Below are 26,038 nucleotides of genomic sequence, written 5' to 3'. Positions count from 1 at the left end.
GGCTTGTCCTTCCGATGGAGACCACTGTGTAGTTTCTTGTGGAGCAATGGGTGCAAAACGGTTGGCTGTTTCTACTTCAGCTTTACGAATTCGTTTTTTTTTTTTTCGCTGGCCGGCAGTAGTATTGTTCATATTGTACCGTGACAAAGTTGTTGTCCTGAACAGTTGATTCTAAATTTGCTTCAACCACGTCCGTGTCGCTCGGTGATGACGAAGAAAAGTCGTCATTGAATGCCTCTTCCACAGAGAGGTCGCCTGATGGCGCCTGAACCTCAGTTGGCAGCCGTGCTCGTGCCTGGTGAGCTAACTGCACAGAGTCCTTGATACTCTGGGCTCTTGTTGCACTGTATTACGAGCACTATCGGTGTCTTTAAATTGGGAATTTGTGTTCGTCTCTTAGTAAGAATTCACAACCAAAGTCATCGTCCTCGCGAGTCTTCCTTATGTGGCTTGGGTCGTCGTAATTGGAGCGGCCAATGCGGGCGCTGGTGGGGCAATCCGGCGTTTGGGCGATCGGGTGGCTCCGAAAAGACCAGGCAGGTTGTCTCGGCTGCGAGTGCTAGCAAATCAGCACGTCTTCACATCGCTAGCACGACTTCTCCTTACGACCTGTCGTAACAGCTCCACTACTACATTGCCCTTTTAGATCTCTTTTACGCGATACTGCTGCCATCTCTACACGTGCACATCACCATCCCAAGATTTTCGTCAGCTCAGTGTACATCTACCTGTATTTTGGTATTGTGTCTTGCCCATTGCTGGTCGCTAATGGGAAACCTGAGTGTGAGATATATGTGGCACCTCTTTGGGTTTTCTCACCGCCAATAGCCGGTCTAGGACAGAGCTGTGACAGTGTCTCGTCTTAGTGGCGAAGTGTTTGGTTCGCCTTCGGATGTGGTCATTAGTTCGTTTACATCCATTATTGTAATACTGCTGCCAGATAGCTGTGCGAGTTCAATGCCTACATATAAGAGTCAATTGTTTCGGAGATATAGAGTTCTTCTTTTAGTGTTCAACCCTGAGGTTGGTTTGCAGCAGAGCGCCATTCCTCTCTTCTTGTCTGCCTTCCTCTTCATTTCCACGTATGTGTTACATCCAACGTCATTATGATCTGTTGCGTGTATGATATCCTTGGTCACCCCGCCGATTCGTTCCCTCAATAGCTCCTTCTCCTATTGCTTCAGTGATGTTGTTGTGTCGTAGGATGTGCCCTAAAAGTTTGTCTCTTCTTGTTTGGATGTGCCTCCACAGAGATCTGGTTTCCTGTACTCTTCTAAGCACCTCTTCATTTGTTACTTTCTCTCTCCAGCTGATCTTCATCATCCTTCTATAGCACCACATCTCCAGGGCCTTTCTCTCTTCTCATCCAATTGTCCAAGTTTCACATTCGTATAGGGTCACACTCCAAACGAAACCTTTCACGATACGTATCCTTATTTTCAGACTGATGTTGTTGCTGGTCAGTAAGTTCCTTCTCCAATTAAATGCAATTTAGGCCTTTTCTAATCTGATCGCAATCTCTTTTCTGCTTCTACCATCCCTTGTGATTTTGCTTCCAAGGTAAGTAAATTCCTCTATCACTTCCAGCTCCTCTCCTCCAATTCTAGTTCTCAGAGGTTCATATTTTGCACCTGTACTGCATACTATCACTTTAGTCTTTTCCTTGTTTATATTCTCATTCCATACAGATGGCATAGAATTTTTTCACTTGTTCTGAGGACTTCCTTTTGATCTTCTTTTGTCTCCGTGACTATATCAATGTCATCTATATAATGTAGCATGTCTATCCTCCGCCCATTAATTTTTATCCTCACCTCAGTAGTTTCACAAATTTGGTCTATAGCTTCCTGGATGTAAGCGTTGAATATAAGAGGAGAGAAAGCACATCCTTGTCTTACCCCTTTTATAATATTTACTTCTTGTTCCTGGTGATAGTTCCTAATCACTGCCGCCTCATTCTTATAGAAACTGAGTATCACACGGATGTCTTTGTACTTTATTCCTCTTTTCCTCAGCATTCTGAACATCTCTTATCAGATATGAAGTTAACTATTTAAAATTATTATATTAAAAAAATTTTCTTACCATTATTATTCTTCCCAGACTGGGCGAAAGAAAATTACTGCAAAATTTAATTGGCTTGGGGATGGAAATATAACTATTTAAGATTTCATTGTTTTGAGTAAAGTTTTCGCATTGTTACTATTATCGATATTTCAGGCCAGAGACACTTGCAGTAGAAATTTAGGTGTTTCTGGGATTAAAATTTAACCTTTTAGAATCTGTTTAGGGTACAAATGTTTATAGCTTTATTGTTGTTGCTAATTCGGGCGAAGCATATCTAATGTCAACAGTGTGCCTGAGAGTAAAATTTTAACTAGTCGAGATTGACTGTTTTAGTAAAATCTTCTTACCGCATTGTTATTGCCATTCCATGGGGAAGAAACTTACAGCAGATTTAACTACTTTGGAGAGAGAAATTTAACTATGAAACATTTCATTGTTTTGAGTAAGATTTTCTTATTCTTACTATTTTCGTCGCTTTGGGCTAAAGAAACTTACAGTATAAATTTAACTGCTTTTGGGATTGAGATTTTTCTTTTTGAGATCTGACTCTTTTGAGTGAAAATTTCTTCTCTTTAGCACTGTCGTCATCCTGAAAGAAGGAGACCACCTTCTTGTAGATGTATTCATTTATTGTACTATTAGTTATTAACCAAATTGGGAATTTCAATGCCTCTAGCCTAAATTTTAATTACTTTGAGATAAATTTCTGAACTGTTTAAAGTTTTAGGGAGGGGAGAGGCAAAATATTATTGTATTAGAGTATACTCTTATTAATTTTATGTAATCTGGTCATAAAATAATTGTATGTAACTATGAATGCTTCTGGCCTTGCATGTTTTCTGGCCCATCTTACCTTACGACAGTCATGTGAGGTGCTCCTTGCATTGTATACTTCTTTTAACCCAAATTGACGTATCAGTAATAAGGTTGCCAACAGTGACAAAAACAAAAGCAAAAAAATGTCTTAAGACATTGTGAAGATGTTTGATTTCATAAATAAACAGAAATATAAATGTAATCTACATATTTTCACATTTGCCCACTCGTCGCTTTCATCATCTACTATAACCTAAACTCGAATTGAGAATACTATCTAAAGTTGTTTCGTTGCTATTCCTTTGAGTCCAAAGTTGTGCAACGAAACCTCTAAAGTTCCCAAACTGTTGGCATTTACAAGATCATAGATGTTAGCGGCTTCGTATCATAAGCATCTCTATAGGAAACATAAAAGTAGCACCATTGCGATGGTCATGGTATCCATTTCTGCACTAGTAATTTTAATTTGTTCCTTTACCGTGTCGCTTACTTCCGTTTTTACGAGAGGTGTGTGACGCATCGTCGTCCTACACAACATTAAAATTTATGAAGCCCTTCGAAATCACGTTTTCTTCGCATAATCTCCTTTTCCTCTCGACGTTAATAAATTTATTTCCGTGCGAGGTAGCCGAGCCGTTTGAGGCGCCTTGTGACGGTCCGCGCGGCTCCCCCCGTCGGAGGTTCGAGTCCTCTCTCGGGCATGAGTGTGTGTGTTGTCCTTAGCGTAAGTTAGTTTAAGTTAGATTAAGCAGTAAGTAAGCTTAAGGACCGATGACCTTAGCAGTTGGATCCAGTAAGACCTTACCAGAAACTTCCAAATTTCAAAAATAAACTTATTAACCATTTACGTACCAGCTTGGAGAGTCCACTAACATACTTTAAATCGAATCCCCCCATGTTTATATTACGAAATATCAAGGACCACTAGATCTACATCTGTATGACTATTCAGCAATTCACAGTTAAGTGTCTGGCAGAGGGCTCATCGAACCACATTCAGATTAATTCTCTTCCGTTCCAGTTTCGGACGGCGTCCGCAAAAAATGAGCTCTTAAATCTCTCCGTACGAACATTGATTTCTCTTATTTCGTTATTATGATCAATTCCCTCTATGCAGGTGGACGTCAACGAAATATTTTCACATTCGATGGAGGAAGTTGGAGATTGAAATATCGTGAGAATATCTTGTCGCAACGAAGAACGCCTTTGTTTTAACGACTGCCACCCCAATCCTAGTATCACTTCTGTGACACGCTCTCTCCTATTTCGCGATAGTACAAAACGAGGTGGCCTTCTTTGAACTTTTTCGGTGTTCTCTGTCAACCCTGTTTGGTATGACTTCCATATCACACAGCAGTACTCTAACAGATGTCGGAGAAGTGTAGTACAGGCAGTCTCTTTAGTTGAGTTGTTGTATCTTCTAAATGTTCTGTCAATATAAAGAGATCTTTGGTCCGTGACTCCACAAAATAATCTATGTGATAGTTCCAATTTAAACAGTTCATAATAGTTGTCAATACGTATCTAGTTGAAGCGACACCATTTTTATAAGAGCAATTTATAGTGTAACCGAAATTTAAGGGATTCCTTTTAATACCCATATTGAGGACCTCAGCCTTTTCATTATCTAGAGTCAATTTCCACTTTTCGTACCTTATTGATATCTTTTCTGATTGATTTTTGCAATTGGTGTTGGTCTTCTAAATGGAACACATCACCTCTTTATTGACTTTAAGGGTGCATACGGTAGCGTTAATAGTAACCAGTTGTTTCATGCCTTACAGGAGATGGGGATACATGGAAATCTCCTGAGTGTGGTTGAAATGATTATGTCTAACGTAAGAAGCTGCAATAGAGTTCGAGGAAATTACTCAGACCCACTGGAAATAAAATAAGAGCTACGTCAAGGAGATGCACTAGCATGCCTATTATTTAATTGAGCACTCGTGAAGGTGATTAGGAAAGCAGGCCTACAGACCAGGGGCCCATCTTTTACAAGCCATTAGAGATTTTAGCATATGGAGATGACGTAGACATAACAGCATGTACAGTATCAGCACTGAAAGAAGCTTTTACAGCCCAAAGTTAAACAAGTAAAAAGATGGGTCTAATGATAAATGAAGATAAAACTAAATACATGGCCAGTGGCAACGCATATCAACCAAATTTGCCGTCAACTTTTAGGGTGAATGGATATACATTGGAAATAATTGATAGATTCAAGTATCTTGGTTCCACAGTCACTTGCTTTAATGACATCTCAACTGAAATTAAGATTAGGTTGATATCATAAAATAAGGCATATTTAGCCTTGAGTAATATATTCCGGTCAAGACTCCTCAGCTGCCCAACAAAATTCACTATTTAAAACTTTTCTTATACCAGGTCTCACTTACGCTTCGGAAACATGGCCCTTGACGGAAACTGATGCAAGGCTGCTCGACGGATCTGAAAGGAACGTTTTGAGGAGAATAATTGGCCCTGTGTATGAGAGAGAACAATGGAGAAACAGTACAATGCAGAATTGTACACTATATATGCCGATACTTCTGTAACAAAAATCATAAGATCAGGAAGGATAAGATGGGAAGGCACTGAAGCAAGAATGGATAAAGAAGATTCTCTTCGGTAATCCAGGAGGACAAAGAGGGCGAGGGCGACCTCGAGCAAGATGGCTGGATGGAGAGGGAGAAGACTCCGGAAGCTCGAATGCAGAAACTGGAGGCGGGTAGCTTGTTACCATGATGAATGACGGAAGCTCGTTGGGAAGCCCAAGGTTCATCCTGGACTGTAGCGTCACAGAAGAAGAAGAAGTTGGTATTCTGATGACTTTATTAAATCGTAAATGACAGAACATTTTTAAGAGGTCTGCTCAGACTGTTTCCTAAATCAGTCATATGGTTTAGGTACTACAAAGATATTATAAGACTTCCTTGGGGAACGCCACGTATCACTTTACGTTTTACTCATTGGCTTTCTATCTACTACTGTGACCTTTCTAACAGGAAATCACAAATCCATTCCCACAACCGAAGGGACATTCTATAGGCTCACAATTCCAATAGATGCCGCTTGTGAGGGACTATATCGAAATGCTTCTCGAAATCCTGAAACATGGAATTTGTTTGAGATCCCCTGTCGATACCACTAATTGCTTCATGAGAGTAAAGAGCTTGTTGTGTTACAAAAGAACTCTATTTCCGAATTCGTGTTGACTATGTGCCAATAGATCGTTTTCTTGGAGATAATTCATAGCGTTTGCTCAAAGTATATGCCCCAAATTCCAACCGCAAATCGACATCATTGATATAGGTCAGTAATTCATCGGATTGCTTCTATTTCCTTTCTGGAATATTGCTGTGACCTATACATCTTTCCAGTATTTAAGTACAGACAAGTGGTCAGTTCTATATGACTGCTAGGTAAGGAGCTATTACACTGACATAGTTGAAGGGAATCTAATTGGTATACAGACTGGACCAGAGGACTTGCCTTTATCAAGTGATTTAAGCTGATTCGCTACACCAAGGATATCTACATCTAAGTTACTTGAGTCATCCGTTGTACTTGATTCTATTTCTGGATTATGTACTTCTCCTTCTTTAGCGAAGGAATTTCGGAAAACCGTATTTAGTAACACCTCTTTACAATGGGACTGTGACCACTCCTCATCACCGATTTCGTCCAGATTTATGGTATATGTGGGGCTTGGCCAAAAATTAAAGTGACAGAAATGGTACCAACAGATAACCTATAGTTTACAAGAAAAAATAGTATTTTCGGCGTAGGCCAGCCTGAGTATGAGACATTTATCTTGTAAATGTTTTCCACGCAGTGGCTGGGGCGGTTGAAAGACTACTGAATGGTAATCCGAGGGTCATGAGGCCTAAGCCCTGTCCTGTAACTGCTGCAGTCGCCATATACACCTACTGCAGCGGCGACTCCGCAGACAGACCAGCAACGCGGGTTGCCGACTCTGCTGCGAAGTCTGGCCGATGCAAGAGTGTTTACAAGCAAATACCACAGTTGACAACAAACACGTAGGTACGGCCCACGTCTATCAGAGGGCATCAAACAGCAGCAGAGGAAGAGGGCGCGACGATAAACGAACTAATTCTTGGCAATCACGTGTGTGCAAATAGTCCTGGAAATATCTTTCCCTCTGGGGCTAGAACAGCTAGCGCCCGACCGTTCAGAAAGCAGTTGTCGACTCGCCGAGTGCGGAGAAGATCGGCCAGTACAGCGGTGTGCCACCTCGACCATCCTCCCTCTCTTCCGCAACCACTGTGAGACATCGCTTCCGTCTTGTTAGGCTGTCTACCAGCTGCTAACAGCCGATTTCGATGCGGAACAGTATACGGGTATAGAGTCGAAGAGAACTCGGATTATGGGAATTAGTTATTATTTGCTTGTTCCGCAGAAAGGATCGTTATTGTTTTGTTGGTTCTGGAGAGTGTGTTACTCTTGGTGGTTTATTTTAGTTTGCTGAATAAAGAAGTCGTAAAAACGAGTTGGATTTTGCTGCGTAGATTTAGCAGAAACTGTTCCTTGATTTATGGTTTGTTTCGTTACTTACACTGTAAATAAATCGAATTAATGCTCATAGTATTCTATTTATTAATTTATTTATAAAAGGAGTGAAAAGGAAAGGCAGAGGAAAATTTGGAATTGCAAATAAAATCCCAAGAAGGGATTAATGGCGCACACGAGAAGTTCGTATGTAAAATCAGAACCATTTAATATTTTACGGCTGATGATTTATATGTGCTCGGGTGATATTAATCGCAAAAACAGGAGAAGCAATAATTTCGTAAATACCTTGCACACGTTGTAAACACCATAATTTTAAATTTTGCAATAGGAAAGCAATTTTTCATTCTGTTCTCGACTTCTTTTTATTATTTCAACTTACTTGTTTCGGGTCGCGCTCACTCAGTCATGTCAGTAATGTAAAGGCGACACGATAGCGCATTGGAAACGATTTCCTTGTCATTAACGACGTCACGAATGTAAGGAGGACGCAACGGGAATTCCGTCTTGGAGAAAATCACCGATAGGACCGAGAATCGATCGCGGACCCCTTCGGTTAGCACTCTATCGCGCTGACCGCATAGCCTTGTTTCCTCTAGAACTTGACATTACTCGATCGAGAAACAGCAAGCACATTAGCTCCGTAGCCGTAGCTATCACTGTCCCCATCAACAGACGGGCTGAGTTTACCTATTGTTTGCATGCAACTGCCGTGGGGTGCTCGAGGCTCAAATCTAAACTCACGGAGCGCGAAGGTCTATACTAATTGCAATCGCTTCTTGGCAAGTTATTTGCAGATCGTTCGTGGACACTGCAAATACAATTCTTCTTGTATATTTGCAACCGAAACTTTTCTTTGCTGCTTTCTGTTTTCGCTATGTCAGTCGCTGCCCGAAAACAATGCTAACATAAATGGCACATGCCTCGCCTGACCCGCACCAAAAATGCTGTGTTTTCTTAACGCTTGACCTTCTGGAGCTCCCAGTTCTGCCACTTTCATTTTGGACCAAGTCCAGCATATATCATAAATTCCGACGATATCGGTGTTGGCCGGCCGGGGTCGCCGAGCGGTTCTAGACGCTACAGTCTGGAACCGCGCGACCGCTAAGGTCGCAGGTTCGAATCCTGCCTCGGGCATGGGTGTGTGTGATGTCCTTAGGTTACTTAGGTTTAAGTAGTTCTAACTTCTAGGGGACTGATGACCTCAGAAGTTAAGTCCCATAGCGCTCAGAGCCATTTGAACCATTTATCGGTGTTGACAAGTGGGTTGGTCCACTTCTTAGTAGAGTTGTCTTCGGTGACAGCACCTTCGCTATTGCGCAGTGAAGGTACTGATTGTGTCCTGCCGTTGGTGTACTTTGCATACAACTACAATCCCTTTCGATTTTCTGAAACCCTCCGAGACAGAGTTTCGTTGTGGAATTTATTAAAAGCATCTCGCGTATAAATTGGAGCTAATTTTCCAGCTCCTGTTCAACGTTAAAAACAATTTTAGGTGTTTTGCATTATTTCGATTTTGGCATGCTCTTCTTCGTTGCTTTTGCAACAATGTTCTGATCTTTCTTATGTAACCTGGAAGTTAAGTTCACCCTCTTATTAATTTATTTGGTATATATCAACTACTAACGATACTACAACTTTGAATTTGTACCACTTCTGGTCTACGCTTACGTACTTAGTTCGGACTAGTGGAGGGTGTCTCTCAGGAAAGCATCAAGCGAATTTATATGTGCTTGTTTGAAATAGACAAGTTTTGCATTTTAATTTGATGTACTTGTGGTCACTAATTTCTGCATCCGTGATGATGCTCCCTATTTTCTAAGGATTATTTGTTTCTTGGTGGTTAGGTATGCTTTTATCACCATTTACCCCTCTCGGGTGCTCCTGATCTAACTGCTGAAAATAATTTTGAGAGAAAGTATTTAGTACAATTGCGAACGACGTTCTATCACCGGGTTTGAACAGGTATTTTTGTCAACATACCAAGGGTGGACTGAAATTACTAGCAACTATAACTAAATGTGTGGGGTACCTATTTCAAATGATACTCAGGTTTTCCTTGACCCTTTCAGCAAATGTATCATCTGAGTCAGAGGTTCAGAAAAAGGAATCAACTGTTAATTTATTCCGGTTGTCTAATATAACCTTTACCCATACTAACCTATTCTTTGTCTGTGGAGAGATCTGCTTGAAACGAGACAAGTGTTTTTGTGCTGTAGACCGACTTCCCCGCATGTGTGTCATATGAGGCAAATTCGCGACACCCTGTCCTGTAAGCAACGTGTACGTCACCGTGACGCCCGGTGGAGGTTTTTGCCCGCCGGAAAAATGAGGCAGCCTCGTAGCCGTCGCGGGCTAATTCCATAAGCCGGGCGCGCTGTATCAACCCCCACAGCGGTGCGGGCTGAGGCGGGGTGGGGCAGCGCCAGCAGACAAATGGCTTTCCCTGCCAGCGCCGCTGCCGCCATTGCCGTGAAGCGCTTCGCAATATCCCTACCCGCGAAACAAAGAACTAAGGCCAGCAAACATTTTGATGCACAGCCCCACCTAGAAGCTTTATTAACAACAGATGTCTAACAACAGAACTGAGTCACAAATAAACTGAAACGATCGAAATACGAATTACCCGCCGTTTACTGACGCATAACTAGGGAAATACTTCGTAACTAACTATCGTAGGAAGCTGCACAACGATTTTTAGGTTGACAATTGGTTTCCGTAACACTGGCTATCCCAAATGAAAGATAAAATAATAATAATGTGAAAGTAATGAAGTTTCCAAATACAGTGATAGTCTTGAATAATTTCAAGTGTTACATAATATCTCTCTGATTAGCTCCATTTGATTTGTGGATGTGACGATCTTGTCACCGTAGCAGATCACCCTAAGAGGTCAATACCTTATCCCTGAATAGTTAATAATTGATCATCAAAGAATAGAGATTTGTAACCGATTTGTCAAAGCAACGACCCACATATTATATATAGTTTTATCCGCCTAAGAGTCGTCAGCCTCATTTTCTCTGGTGTCTAAACACTTATTTGCAATTTCGTGTTTTCATTGTATAGCTGTAGTCAGACCAAAAAAGTACTGGTCATAACGTCTTTATGCGCCGTCTAGTGTGCCCGGAAAGCGATGGTTGGTTTCCCGTTACAAACAAAATTATTTTTGAGGTGGAATTTTACGTACACATTCGATGGAGCGGCCACTTGGTCTAGTGCGATATTCGTGTTATCGATGTGTATTAACCGGGACAGTAAAACACGGAGAATAGCGGGTACTGCAACAGCGACTGAGCAGTGCTGCTGATGTACTGGGGTAGCAGTCAACGCAAGAGAGGACGGTGCTGTCGCTGCTGCAGTGCTGGCTATTCTCTGTTTTACTGTCCGTGTTAATACATATCGATAACGCGAAAATCACACCAGCCCAAGTGGCCTCTCTATCGTATGGGTACGTAAAATTCCACTTCAAAAATTATTTTGTTTTGTAAGATGATGATGATGATGAAGTCCCATACTCCGTGACGGAGCGTAGGGGAACGATGCGGGAGACCCGCACCGCCGTACTAGGCAAGGTCCTAGTGGAGGTGGTTTGCGATTGCCTTCATCCGACCGTAATGGGGATGAGTGATGATGATGAAGACGACACAACAAAACCCAGTCATCTCGAGGCAGGAAAAATCCCTGACCCCGCCGGGAATCGAACCGGAGACGCCGTGTTCGTGAAGCGAGAACGCTACCGCGAGACCACGAGCAGCGGACTTTTGTTTGTAACGGGAAACAAATCGACAATTTTCGCATAAGCAATATTTGTTCGGGATGACGCCAGTTACAAGTAACAAAAACGAAATTGCGAATATCGGCAGAAAAACCATAGGGAAAGTGCCCGACAACTCTTCCGAGGGTGAATCACCTAAAAGTTTCGACGCAAAGTGCTATTCATGTGTGGTTTTCACACAACAGATTGGTAGCCAGGTGCTAGTATTGCTGACAAATCAACAGATAGTAATAATACCTACAATGTATTTTTTGTGCAGATACACAATTTTCTAGTGGAACAATACCTATTGATATTAACAAACTGAAAGTAGTGTGAAACAGAATGTCAGGGATATTTGTTGGAGAAGTGAAATGCGACTTGTTTACGAGACGTATTGTGAAAAGTTTTCGCACCAACAGTTGTTTGTGCCATTGAACCTGCGTAGTTGTTAAGAACGATGTTGTATATTTGCTTACAGTGTGGTTGTTTGTTCCTTGAGTATACTGCGACTTGCCAGTCAGATAGTGGTGACATTCCAAGCAATAGGTCGTGTGTAGACGATGTGATTTACCAATGCAGAAAAAACCGACATGCTCATGGTGTATCGAGAGCGTAGGAAGAATGCAGTTTGTTCTTGTGCGGTGCATTCTGCAAGATATCCAAGTTATACGTCAACCATCTCGGCAATTATTTTTCAACCTCTTCAACGAGTTACGTGAAAGTAGTAGTGTAACACACATACAACGTAACAGAAGGAAACGAGCATGACATAAGAGGGGGAAATTAAAGTTCTTGCTGCAGTTACAACTAATCCGCAAGTTAGCTCTCGCGCAAACGCACGAGGAAGTGGCGTGATTCAGGCAAGTGTCCAATGCGTTCTCCATCGACATAGATCCCATACCCATCACATCTGTCTCCATCAATTGTGAGCATGTTAACTTCTGGGCATCGGCCTTAAGACACGATACTCCAGGCGTATTATGTATCTTGCTTAGTGATGAAGCCACATTTGCTAATCATGGCCATGTAAATCGCCGAAACCTGCGCTATTGGTCTGTTGACAATTCCCATTGCCATCGTTACATGTACGTTGGCGTCTATGGTGTATAAACGTGTGGTGTGGGTTACGGAACCATTAGCTCATAGGCGTGTTTTTCACAGACGTAACACAGAACACGCTCAAGTAACACAGCCTCCTAACATACCATCTTCCACGTGTCATAGAAGGCGTTTTCTGCAGCCTATGAGGAACCTGTGGTACCAATATGATGGCTGTCGAGCCCGTAGGGCACGAAGTACCACTAAATATCTTCATGACCCGTTTCCAAATCGTTACACAGGACACAAGGGACCTTTACCTTGGCCGGCCCTTTCCCCGTATTTGACGCCTGTAGACTTTTTGCTGTTGGAAAAACTGAAAGATGCTGTCTGCAAGGAAATATCAACTACACCCGATGATAAGTAACGACGTGTTAGTGCAGACTGCTTAGACATCTCCGCTGAAATGCTAGCACGTATTCAGCAGACGTCCCATACCAGACTAGATGCTGTTATCGACGCTGCCGGTGGTCATTTTGACCACAACTTTTAATGGTCATTTGTTTCGTTACTGGTCAGAATTCACATAAGTAGTTTATGCACTTGTGTTGTTCTTTAGTGTATGCTACCACAGGCATTGTACATGTATTTGTCTAGGAACTTTTCAAAAAAAATCTCATAAACGAAACGACTCGCACCAGAATCCTGCAACAAACACCACTGATATTCTGATTTACCTTACTTTCAGTCTGTTAATGTCAACAGGCATTGTTACATTTAAAAAAGTGTATATTTGCACGAAAAATGCATGTTCTAAGTATTGTTGCAATCTATTGCTTTGCTAACAACGCGAGCCCTTGTCTACCAACCCACTCTGTGAAAACCGCACATTTATATCCATTTCCGCACTATCTGCAGTGAAAATTTTATGTATATATTTACAGTTATTATTAATTCCTTTACGATTCGCGGTACATAAGTATAATCGTTTCCTTCTCATATAGATAATTACCTTATCGGTTTCAAAATCCAACATCACATTATTCTAACGTGACACTTTTAAAAGAAGAAAAAGTTTTAATGAAAGGAAAGTAATACAGAGAATGGAGGAAAGATAGGGATGACTGGAGGGACTGAAATCGGTTCAAGTAACTAGCTCCTAGGCATTCCAGAACTATGACAAACCAGATTTGTTTTCCATGGTACTGAATGTTTCGTAATTAATAGCGAAAGCGAACACGGTGGGAAGCATACGATAACACAGACGATTACATTCCAGTATACATAGGCCTGCAAGTGAGCCCTTTATGAGATATTGCCAAAATGTGGTTACGCGCCGCCACTGACTTTGCTATGAAATATTGCCTAAGCTAGAAATGTGTTAGTACACTTTTTGATTACGTCTCCATCCAACTGGACTCACTAATGTAAAACCTACAAAGTTCGAGCAGTGATAAGAAATGTTTACTTATCAATGTGAAGATAATACTTGTTCTGCGAGAATTACGTTCGTTCTACATTGTATGCTACAATTATTTGAGTCAACAAGGATACTGTTAACAACCCTTATTCTGCTGCTCTGTGATATAAATTGCCATTTTGAGAGTACGGTTACAGTTCCTGTTAGTAATATGGATTACTGTATAGGCATACAGTTAATGTTCCGCGACTGTGCGATGTCTACACGCTGTTTCAGACAGCTAAGACTTTTCTGTCAGTCTTTCTGACTGTCTCTTAAATCTATTAAAAGAGATTTAGATAAGAAATGTATCATTCTTTTCTTGATTTACATGTACATCTTCTCGTTGTAGTTATCAATATCAGTAAATTTATTACCAAAACTTTTGTACAGCTTTGAGTAATTTCAGAACATTAGACTGAAACTTCATTTGCCACCAAATGCCTTCACCCGTAACGTAAAATATGAAGCTGCACGTTTTGTCTTCATATTGCTTCATTCATGAGGCATTTACATAGGTTTTAACATTCTTCCACAATGATACACAGTTTTTAGTTTCACTTTTACTCGTCTTTTGTTACATGTAACTCTGTGTTCATCAGTGTAATATTTTTATCTGCGCATATGCGCCAAAAAGTTGTGTGTTGGTAATCGTACTAGAGTACTGTTCATCTCGTGGATAGTCTTCCCGGATTTGATTAATCGCCCCAGAGATCCATGCCGCATCTCTCTGCTGTCAGTTTACGGGTACCGGATAGTGTAAAATCAACGTTAGCGATGAACATTAACTGGCTACATTGCAGACCTCAGGTACCTTGGAGTATCTACAGACGTTGGCCACTCAGATGACTGCATCGAACTTTATGGAGAAAATCACTGTATTCGCTTTGACTAATCACAGCTGAAGACGCTTGTGCTTTGCTTATACTACACACTTCTGCCGTCAGCGTTCGCCTGTTACTTGTTTGAAGACCCCAAAGTTCGGTGGTCTGTCCATGGATTACATTGTCATTTCTTAGGTTTCGCAGTGGGTAGATGTGGAATGCTCATTTCACTTATCCAAGAGACAGGGACCAAGAGTTGTACAGTGGATTCAGCCAGTGGACCAGAAGGAGGAAAACAGTCGTCACTATGCACGAGAAACGAAAACCATTGTATTGTTCAGGAAATGCACGCCCTGCATGAGTGTTGCAACTTCAATATTCGTGCTCTGCAGAACCCTACGGTGACACACAGTAGCACTTCGTCACCTGAGATTAAAGCAGACTTATAGATAATAGGCACTATTTAAATTTTAAGTCACGAACCCTCCTAAGACTCTGCTAACGTATCCTTGTAAGAAATTTGTCTCCTTGCAGGTCGCCGGATTTCGGTACCATGCGAGAATTTCTGCTTCCCTGACGACGGTTGACGAATTTCTATCTTCAAAATTATGGAATTTATTGCACATTCTACATCGTCCTGCCACATTAAGCCACTATGAAATTACCCCTCGGCTGCGGTAAGAGAAGTAATTGTTAACATATGAGATGGTGATGTACATACAGAGCGTTAAGGGTATAAGTGCAGGTATTTCTATTGATAAATGAAGACAGTGTACCAAACAACATTACGTAAGTATTTACCTTATTTGTAAGTTCGTAATTATAGCTGCTGCTAGTAATGTTTCTATGTACGGTGGTACCACAGAATACATTTGGCACAAGCAAGCCATAAATGTTTATTTTATCCTGGGCGACAAGTCGCGTACTTGAGTATGGAAGTGTGGATGCAAAGCGGATCGTTTATACTGACAGGCGCAGTTACGACCGTGCAGAAAATACCAGGTAGTAAATTAAATGATGTGTTTGCGGGAAGGCTGTCAGATGCAGAGAAAAAACAACTGACAGACTGATGTAGTTATATATTAAGGTACCAATAATCACAACATCTGTATCTACATCCCTAACACCCTGTATATAAGGGGCAATGAAAAAGTTTGCATTTGAGGGCGTTGTTGCAAGGTATATGCGACGTGGCTGAAACACGATGCCGGTGTATAAGCATCAATATGTAGGCAACAGATCAGTGTGGCTTTCGTGCCGTTCCCAAGTGCGTGCACGAAATACAGAAATGTGAACTATGGCGATGTTATTACCAAATGAGCACAAAAGCAACCAACAATCATGTTATTCTTTTATTGCCTGCCGAATGACAAGCACTGGTAGACATCCATCAGAGAATGGAGAATGTGTATGGGGCAGCATGTCTGTCGAAAACCACCCTTGTAGAATGGTGCGCCGTGCTCCGTGCTGGTCATGATTCGACACAAGTCGCCGGTCGATTCAGGAGTTAAACAGAAGTTGGATCCAATGGTTCAAATGACTCTGAGCGCTATGGGACTTAACATCTGAGGTCATCAGTCCCTAGAACTTAGAACTACCTAAACCTAACTAACATAAGGACATCACACACATCCATGCCCAAGGCAGGACTCGAACCTGCGACCGTAGCGGTCGCGCGGTTCCAGACTGAAGCGCCTAGAACCGCTCGGCCACAACGGCCGGCCACAGAAGTTGTGCCAACTCAAATGGCAGACGCTCGAGCACCCGCTCTGCTGTCCTAATCTCTTCCCACGCCATTATCATGCCATTGGTCCCTTAAAGTGGACCTTGAAGGGTCGAAGTTTCCTGTCAGACGAGACTGTGAAGCTGTCAGTTACAGACTTCTTCACTCTAAAGGCACGGTGTTTCACCAAACGGGTATCTTCGGCCTGGCGCTTCGATGGGATGATTGCTTCATTGCTCACGAGGACCTTTCCTGACTGGCGTACCGATTGTAGACTGTACGGCCTTCGTACGGAAATTTCTTTATCGCCACATACACCTTAAGACTTTGTAACGCCATTCACTTTATTCGCAGTTGAACTGGCATACACACTCGTTTTAAGACTGTACGGTTACTGGTTGCTAATTCTGAGTCATGAGCGTCCATCCATCGCAAATTAAACATGCGATTACCAAATAAAAGTTGTCTCAGTGGCGGGAAAGACAATAGCATCTAATCCATCATTATTAAAAGCATATCAAACACATCCCTCTTAAAATATTAATTACATGTCTGTTTCGTTGATAGATGACGGACGAAGATAGTTGAAATGGTAGGGAGCGTGGGGGTGGCAGAGTGGATGGTCCTGGCGGTTTACTAGACAGATTTCAGTACATCACTTATAAAGTAGAGGCCGAATGTACTGTTGAGAGCGACTGCACCTTGGTAGATCACAACAGTTTTATCTTAAAATACACATTATCACATTTTTCCATAATACGAGAAATGTTAGCACAGCTTCAAGTCGAAATATGAGTAATGATATTTAACCACATGGAAATGAATGTTCGGTCTTACAACTGGTGCAAGAATGGTTCAAATGGCTCTGAGCACTATGGGACTTAACATCGGAGGTCATCAGTTACTCGAAACTTAGAACTACTTAAACCTAACTAACCTAAGGACATCACACACATCCATGTACGAGGCAGGATTCAAACATGCGAGTACAGCAACAGCACGGTTCCGGACTGAAGCGCCTAGAACCGCTCGGCCACCGCGGCCAGCAACAACTGGTGCCAAATATGTATTGACTGTAATGTCTCATGCTCACGACATAACAAAACGCAGATTTGTCCGAAAGAACAGACACCACGCATTCATATAATCAATAGCATTCATTTTTTTTTCAATAGACGAATCAACAGACTGTGTCAGTGAACTTGAATCCCAACCTCATATTAGGACTTCTATCGACAGTACGGCATACTGGCTACAATTCATATATGGTGCTCGTCTCAATCATCTGCACCATTAAACGTTCCAGATAAGTTGCGAAGAACTAAATAATTAAACCATCAATTCCTACGATGCTAGCAATTGATTTGAAGAATTACATTCATCACTTCGTTGTTTTGAGTTACCACATGCAAAATTGAGCGTAGGTAACAGATTAGTCAAGTGAAGAAGCCTCTGGCATGCTTTCTGACACCTGCGACCCACGAATACAATGTTTTGCAAGCGCCATGCCTGCGTCACAGGATGTGCTGAGTTGTTCATCAACACATATGAATTTGGCAACCCATTGTGCCCATTGGAAGATGACATCCGACCATACGAATTATTGCCTTCAATGACAGTACAAAGTGGAGAGTCACAACACTTACGAAACAAAACTGAAATGCAGATATGCCAAACAGTAAGACATTCGTGACATCAAGTAAGAGCATTCCTTAGGAAAGTTCTTATGACATGTTCTTTTCTGACATGAACTTAACAGGTGGAATTACCATCAAAACTTAGCGAGCGATGAGGTGCTGTTTATTAACTAGTTGCTAGTCGTAAAATGTCCGTAGTGACTTGCAGTGAAACCTAACGTGAATCCAACAATATTCACTATTTTACTGATAATATGGATGACTACTGCCAGCATACGTATGTCAGTTATGTATTGAGGGGTACAGTCAAGCGCAAGATGTTACTATTACTCCAAAAGAAATGGTAATTTCACAACAAAGTCCTGAATGGCAACCTTATCTTATGATAGTAAAACAAAGGCCGAGTCACGCTTTCTGTTCCTGTTAATATCTCCATGTCAACAGTGTGGTAAGAGAGAAGTAAAGTCGCTCTGAAGAGTGACTGTAAGTAAAATTCAGATACCATTACCAAAACAACAGTATTATAGGTGACTGTTTTTCAGTTTTTCATCACGTACTATTCAAAATCCCATTAATTATTCATATTGTGATGTGAGAGATGTTGTGAAATACGTTTGCGCAAGCACAGATTTTTATGTGTAAGATGAAAAGAGGAAATTTAGGTGGACAAATAACTAGATCTGAACTATTACGCAGTGCTACCTACAAGACCTGAATAATTCCTCATAAGAGACCTGAATGACTCCTCAGCTACCTGCTAACGGTTTCTTCACGACTTAAATATGGAACAGCTGAAACGAGTTTGCATATAGAGTTCAGTTGGTATTATATCGTTTTTCATGAACTGTGTCTGTAAACTGAGTATAAGGCTCTACTACAGTAAACAGGTTTCAGTGGACGCCAGTTGCAGTAGCTACACAGTGAAGAAGACAATTTGACAGCATGGAGAGGTTCAGACTGACAATTGCAACTATAAGTGGCATTAAGTTACCTCTTTCAGTGACTTTAACAGGTCACTCTCACTTTAATTTTGGACTGCCTATGGTACAAACGCGTCAGTAGCACATCCGCTACTGTTTATTACAGTAAACCTCTGACTAATCTTCCTGAGGTCATAACTTAGTATCGAAGAAGGCCTGTCATTTGTCGCTGGCACTGGCCCGCCTTCCAGTACAGCAGAGTTACGTCCAATTTCCACAATTTTCACTGCTGAAAACATTTTTCATGAGTCATTAAGCTCGGTTTTCTTTGTGTGACCTCTACATCTTGTAATGTGTCATATATTTTCGAGCCTCTCCTCATTTTGCATGTAGTGGGACTGTGGTCGCTTTTCAAATGTGCTTGAATTAAGAGCGGCATCACTTTTTTCACATTCAGTGTTACTGCGTCAGCAGTCCGGGACACATCGTAACTCTTATTCCAGTTACGACATCTGGCATGCATGCTGCCCAGGTGACATAAATTTGGAAGGCTTTCATCAGGCCGTGATCCACAGTAGTAAATGAATATGTGAACACTAAAAATGTGGACTCGATGAAGTTAACGAAATTTTGCAAGCAAGATACACTGGTTTCTGGAGCTTGAGAATTAGGGTCCCATTCTTTGTTCTACATTGAAGTAGTTTGAGTGAAATGAAAACAAAGCCATGAAACGCAAATTATATGGGGTCCTCTGTTCTCACGTCGTATCTTAGGATGTGTATTGTGTAAACTGAGACGTCTTTTGCAAGTGTATTAAGTATTTGCTTAAAACAATGGTTCTTCATTTTGTTTCGAGCCTTGATCGTTGGCCACAGTGGGACGGGTGGATTTGGTTACAATTTGTTTAAGAGAGATAGAGATCTTATTCGGTATTTTCGATTTTCAGTATTCATGTTTGTTACCTCCTCATGTCGCTAAAGCGTGTTCTTACAGACTCTGACAACTTCTGTCCAGATTATAGATCACTGTGCTACATATTCAGCCCTTTTAGCGTATTTCACATCCCAAAATAAAATTTTATTTAGCTGCAGAACACGTTATAGACAAAATATCATTAGATTGTGGTCGTAAAGTCGCAGAAGTAGACACGTACTGTAGCATTACGTGAGAACAAGCTGGTTGAGTCGAGAGCTATCTTATAGCATCTGACCAGTAAAGAGTAACGAAGCTGGTAGAGTAGCGGTTTGACATTTAAACAGTCACCGTTGTAACTCAGTATAATACTGAACACCAGAGAGGCTTGGAGGAGCACACATGTAGAGGAAGAAGACTTTGTAAAGACGGAGAAGTTCCCGTACGAAAGTTCAAACTCTTCGAGGCTTGAGGACGGAGCACGAGACTATCTGGTGAAAAGAGTCCTGCGAGGTCCTTTCGTATTAACTATGGATTTGCAGTTCATGCTGGAAGTGACTGTTAATGGACTCAAGGCTGCACCTAGGTAACTCGGAGGGGAGTGAGGGTACGCCAGAACTTCTGCGAAGCTCAGAGAGGACTCTGCAGTAGGTACATACAACCCATGGTGGTAAATGGCGTGTTTTCAGGGCAAAGGTGCAGACTGCGTTCAAGAGAAAATGAAAAGCGCGTTTCGTTGGTGTCAAATAAAGTATCACTGTGACGTCACACAAATTATTTCCCCATTTAATATGATTTGTCTGTGTATAGATCTCCTTGGTCGCATTTATAGTAAATCGGCGATTGCGATTTCAGTTACTGTAGCACATACTAGTAATACTTCTAGCTTGACAGGTCCAGAAGTTAAAAGAGAATCATCAAAATTATTTTGAAGTTACTTGTTTGTTGCTCTGCAAAACATTGCACCACACACAATACAGACGCCACCCCCCCCTCCCCCCAACCCCTTGCATGCGCAGTTCTGAAACTCAGGATAACATTGTTGATGTTTGTAAGCGGCTGGAAATCGTCCCGACTACTGTCAAATGACTGGAATCCACTGCTACAGTATGTCTTTGGGAGAGCTGCCAGAGACACCAAAGGTAAATCAAGTAATATCCTCTCCTGTTGACTCTGTCTCTTCTGCAGGAAGCACAAGACCTGTCATCACTCGGCCGCTTGATTGTTAGTGCCGCGTCAGTGGTAGGGATAGGCGCTCCGCACGGGGGAGACAGGGGCCAAGTAGAACTCAACGTGTTATATTGATACCCATACCCAACCCGTATCGTATAAGGTCTTCCACTGAGATCCAAATTGACTCATTGAGACTCATTTCATCATATGGGAAATCTGCAGTATCCAGTGTCAAGATCAGGCAAACAAAAAAGTGTAGTTGTGTGTTAATCATCGGCAGTTCTAACGTACGGCGAGTAACGGTACTTCTTAGGGAGGGAGCAGCCAGGGCTACGAAAGAATACCAAGTGCACTCAGTCTGTGTGACTGGCGGCTCTTTCAACTTATTCAAGAGTGTATTTCTGGAGCTACTGAGCGAACTCGGTGTAAACAATTGTGCCCCACGTTGGAAGAGACTGTGCCCGTCCTCTGCGCTCTGAGGTAATACTTGAATCATTCTAGCGATTGCCTGGGAGGGCTGTTCACGGAGTGACTACGAATCTCACAATTTGGAGTATTATCCTCAGGACTGACCGTGTCCCCATGGCTCAAGTCGAGTGGACTATAGGTTTGACAATTGTTGCGACCCTTCAAATGAGTGTGATACACGTCGAAAGCTGCTACCTAGCTAGTTGACTGTGTGTGGAGTGTACATAAAAGGCTTTTAGACTAGATATCCATCCAGGCCAGATAACGATACCTGCTGGGAAGAGAATTAATTGCCCTAGAGATAAGCTGACAATGCTTTCGTAACAAAATTCCAGAGCTTAAAGTGCTCATAAAAAGAAGTGGAAGTCACATAACATCAGGTAAAGAAGGCTGGTTAAGATTCGGAACTGATATAAGTGTGATATTTGGGAGAAATCCATGTTACATCGAAAGGATAGGCTAACGGTAATTGGAAGTGTTGTCTGTCACTGTAGACAAGAAAGACACACATCAAAACAAAAATTGAAATTTCATCCAAGGTAGTCTGGACAAGCTCTGCATTATGGCTGAGCGTTAACTTATAATCAGACCCTTCCATCGACCACCAACCTCATTTCGAGATGTAAAAGAAAACTTCAGAGAAAACATAAGAACATTGATACACAAATTCCGCAAGCATTCTCTCATTATCGGAGAAGACTTCAGTCATTCCACAACCAAATCGGAAAATTACAGCTCTGTAAGCAGTGATCGTGACATGGTGTCCTGTGAAACATTACTAAATGCTTCCTCTGAGGACTACGTAGAGCAAATTATCTAGAAACCCACTTATAATGAAAATATATTGCATCTAACAAGTGCAAATAGAGCTGACATACTTGTGGATGTCCACACTGAAGATAGTATGAGTAATCAGTAGTAATTCCCAGGAACAATGACTACTAAAGTACAAAGGAAAACTAAAACAACTAGAAGTATTTATATGTTAAGGAAACTGGATAAACAGACTATACTGTCGTGTCTTAATAGGGAACTCGAAACTTGCCAGCCAGCATTGACCTAGATTCCGAAAACATTGATTATGTGAAAGCCAGTCGCATTTTACTCACATGTCTTCCCAAGATCATGGATCAAGGCAGTCAGACAGATGCAGTATTTACATTTTGATTTCCGAAAAGTAGTACTACACCTACTACCAACGCTTCTTATCGAAAGTATGACTGTATGGTTTATCAAGCGAAATTTGTTTCAGGATCGATTTCTTGATAGTGAAGATGCAGCATGTTATCATGGATGGAGCGTCATCGACAGATATAGAAGTAACAGATGTGCACCAGGGAAATGTGTCGGGACTCTTGTGTTTACTTTGTGTATTAATAGCCTCGCAGCATTAACATCAGACTTTTGGCACAGGATGCAGTTATCTATAATGAATGACTGTCTGAAAGAAGTTGCACACATATTAAGCGGATCTTGACCAAATGTAAAAGAGGTGCGAAGATGGAAACTTGGCTTTAAAGATTCGTAAATGCAAAATTTCCCCACATCACAATATGAAAGAAACGAGATTCACTTTGAATAAAATGTCACCGAATCAAAGCTACAAACAGCTGGGTGTAACAGTTTTTGAGGACATGAAATGGAAAGATTGTCTGGTTCAGTCTTAGTTAAAGTGGCAAACTTCGGTTCACTCGTAGAATACCAGAGAAATGGAGTAAGTCTACAAAAGAGTTTGCTGCAAGACTGCACTGGACTTGCGGTTTGATCTGAAAGACTACAGGCGACTGTAAGTTTACACACTGACAGCAAACACTTTAAATTGTAAGCGTCTCACTTTTCTACTTGGCCATGTGTCTGCTAAACTGATTCTGTCCTCTAACAATGTTGTTGTTGCTAGCCCTTATTGAAGGTTCGCACTTTAACCAGAATCTTAAATAAAACTTGAATGATGAGAAAAATTTAATGTAATGGTCGCCCTGTCGTTATTGTAGTCAGTCATTGATGGTTGGTTAATATATCAACACGAGACTCACCTTTTATAAAATGGCAAAAAATTATTGATCATAAAGTAAGACAAACACCACAAGTCAAGCGAGACGACAAATAAATCATGGAATCAAATAGAAGTAATAAAATAATTAGAACCCCAATAGGTGGCGTTTGGTTGGCAAAGACTAAGGTTTATCTGTTTAATCCGTTCACCCTGGCTCAAAACAGGGATAGTGCAATCAGAAACCATCTAACGATAAATAGACTGATGGATTTATCCTACAGAGAAGCTACACTATTTTAGTGTAACTGAGAACAAGTGCGTTTCTGTTTGCCCTAACAAGCCGGAGCAACAATACTATACCGTTTTCTCAATGCGTAGCATGACGGTAGTGGCGCAAGTGTCTGCAGAGTAGAGATTTGCGGCAACTGTAATAAGTTACCATGGGCACGAAATATGTGAAGTCCTAGGTAGGTGGTGCATTAGATGGATCGCGATTTACTTTCTAATGAAAACCTGAAATACCGGCAGATTGCAGCGTGTGACACTTCCATTCGTCAATCATACCACGGACCAATTTGACTCAGCACAGTAAGTTGTCCAAAATGACTGAGGTCAAAACTGTCGGTACAGCTAAGACTTCACCAAAGGCTCCCCAGTCAAGTCCAATGCCAGTGCAAAACTAAAATGAGCACGAGTGTCCCAAGTGCAGTCCGCTCGTAACAGGAGTTAAAATCAGAATCTCCTCTCCAGACCAGAGTCTGAATCCGAAACCCCATTTCTCAACGCGCCCCTTCCATCAAAACTCGATTAACTCCGAAAGTTCACCAACATGACTGCCCCCCACATAGGTTTCGTGGCGATCACAGGACTCCAGAGCGCGGTGTGTCCTCTACTTCATCTGCTCTACCTCCCAGACAGTCCCAGCCAAAGATAATAATATTCTTTTCCTATTGGAGAAGCAGCCAGTACCTGACTCGTAAATTTCCGCGTAGGGATGACAAGATACTACTGTTCCAATTTGTGTTCCCCATGGCCACTTTAGACACCGTGTTTGAGAGTTTAGGCTAAAGTGAACAACACATTAATCACACAGACCAGTATGTTGATGGGCAAAGCGTTACATCGTGTCCGGCCAGGGACCTTGGCTAACTGAAGAGAAGTGTTTTGTGTGCCTTGGGCCATTTCAGAGTCACTATAAATGATACGTTCCATCCTAAAATTCTTCCGAAGACCAGAGGCTTTCAAAAAAATTCAGCAGGTTCCATCCTTAGCCTCCGGGCCAAGGCGAACACAGAGAGTCATAGATTTTTCTGGACGCCAGCTCCTTACACAATGGGGGTTTACGACACTGTCGGAAAGCCTTGTCCAGTCGACGTACATTCTCTCCTGCTCCCATGTCCCTTCTGTGGCCAGAAACGCCCAACAGGTAGATCCAAGTAGACGGTTGTCGCCTCTTTCGCCGGGAACTCTGTCTACACACCACTGCGAGAAATTTTTGGGACCGGCATTCTGTCCACAGTAAGTGATTTGAGATGTTCCTCTCCCTAACATCTGTGCATGGTTTCCAAGCCCCAAATATCCACTGCAAGATTTTCTGTTAATAAGCAAATGTGAGTAGCTCGAAGACTTCTTAAGTAATAGAACCCAGTGCGTTGTCCTCGACGGTGAGTGTTCATCGGAGGTGAGGGTATCATCTGGAGTGTCCCAGGGAAGTGTGGTAGGTCCGCTGTTGTTTTATATCTACATAAATGATCTTTTGGATAGGGTGGATAGCAATGTGAGGCTGTTTGCCGATGATGCTGTGGTGTACGGGAAGGTGTCGTCGTTGAGTGACTGTAGGAGGATACAAGATGACTTGGACAGGATTTGTGACTGGTGTAAAGAATGGCAGCTAACTCTAAATATAGATAAATGTAAATTAATGCAGATGAATAGGAAAGAGAATCCCGTAATATTTGAATACTCCATTAGTAGTGTAGCGCTTGACAGTCACGTCGATTAAATATTTGGGCGTAACATTGCAGAGCGATATGAAGTGGGACAAGCATGTAATGGCAGTTGTGGGGAAGGCGGATAGTCATCTTCGGTTCATTGACAGAATTTTGGGAAGATGTGGTTCATCTGCAAAGGAGACCGCTTATAAAACACTAATACGACCTATTGTTGAGTACTGCTCGAGCGTTTGGGATCCCTATTAGGTCGGATTGAGGGAGGACATAGAAGCAATTCAGAGGCGGGCTGCTATATTTGTTACTGGTAGGTTTGATCATCACGCGAGTGTTACGGAAATGCTTCAGGAACTCGGGTGGGAGTCTCTAGAGGAAAGGGGCGCTCTTCTCGTGAATCTCTACAGAGGAAATTTAGAGAACCAGCATGTCAGGCTGACGGCAATACAATTTTGCCGCCAACTTACATTTCTCGGAAAGACCAGAACGATAAGATAAGGCTGGCTCTGAGCACGATGGGACTTAACATCTATGGTCATCAGTCCCCTAGAACTTACAACTACTTAAACCTAACTAACCTAAGGACAGCACACAACACCCAGCCATCACGAGGCAGAGAAAATCCCTGACCCTGCCGGGAATCGAACCCGGGAACCCGATAAGATAAGAGAGATCAGGGCTCTTACAGAGGCATATAGGCAGTCATTTTTCCCTCGTTCTGTCTGGGAGTGGAACAGGGAGAGACGATGCTAGTGTGTTACCAGGTACCCTC

Source organism: Schistocerca piceifrons, chromosome 1 (genome assembly GCF_021461385.2).
Source record: "Schistocerca piceifrons isolate TAMUIC-IGC-003096 chromosome 1, iqSchPice1.1, whole genome shotgun sequence".
NCBI classification, from domain to species: Eukaryota; Metazoa; Arthropoda; class Insecta; order Orthoptera; family Acrididae; genus Schistocerca; species Schistocerca piceifrons.
Note: the sequence above shows the minus strand (reverse complement) of the source record.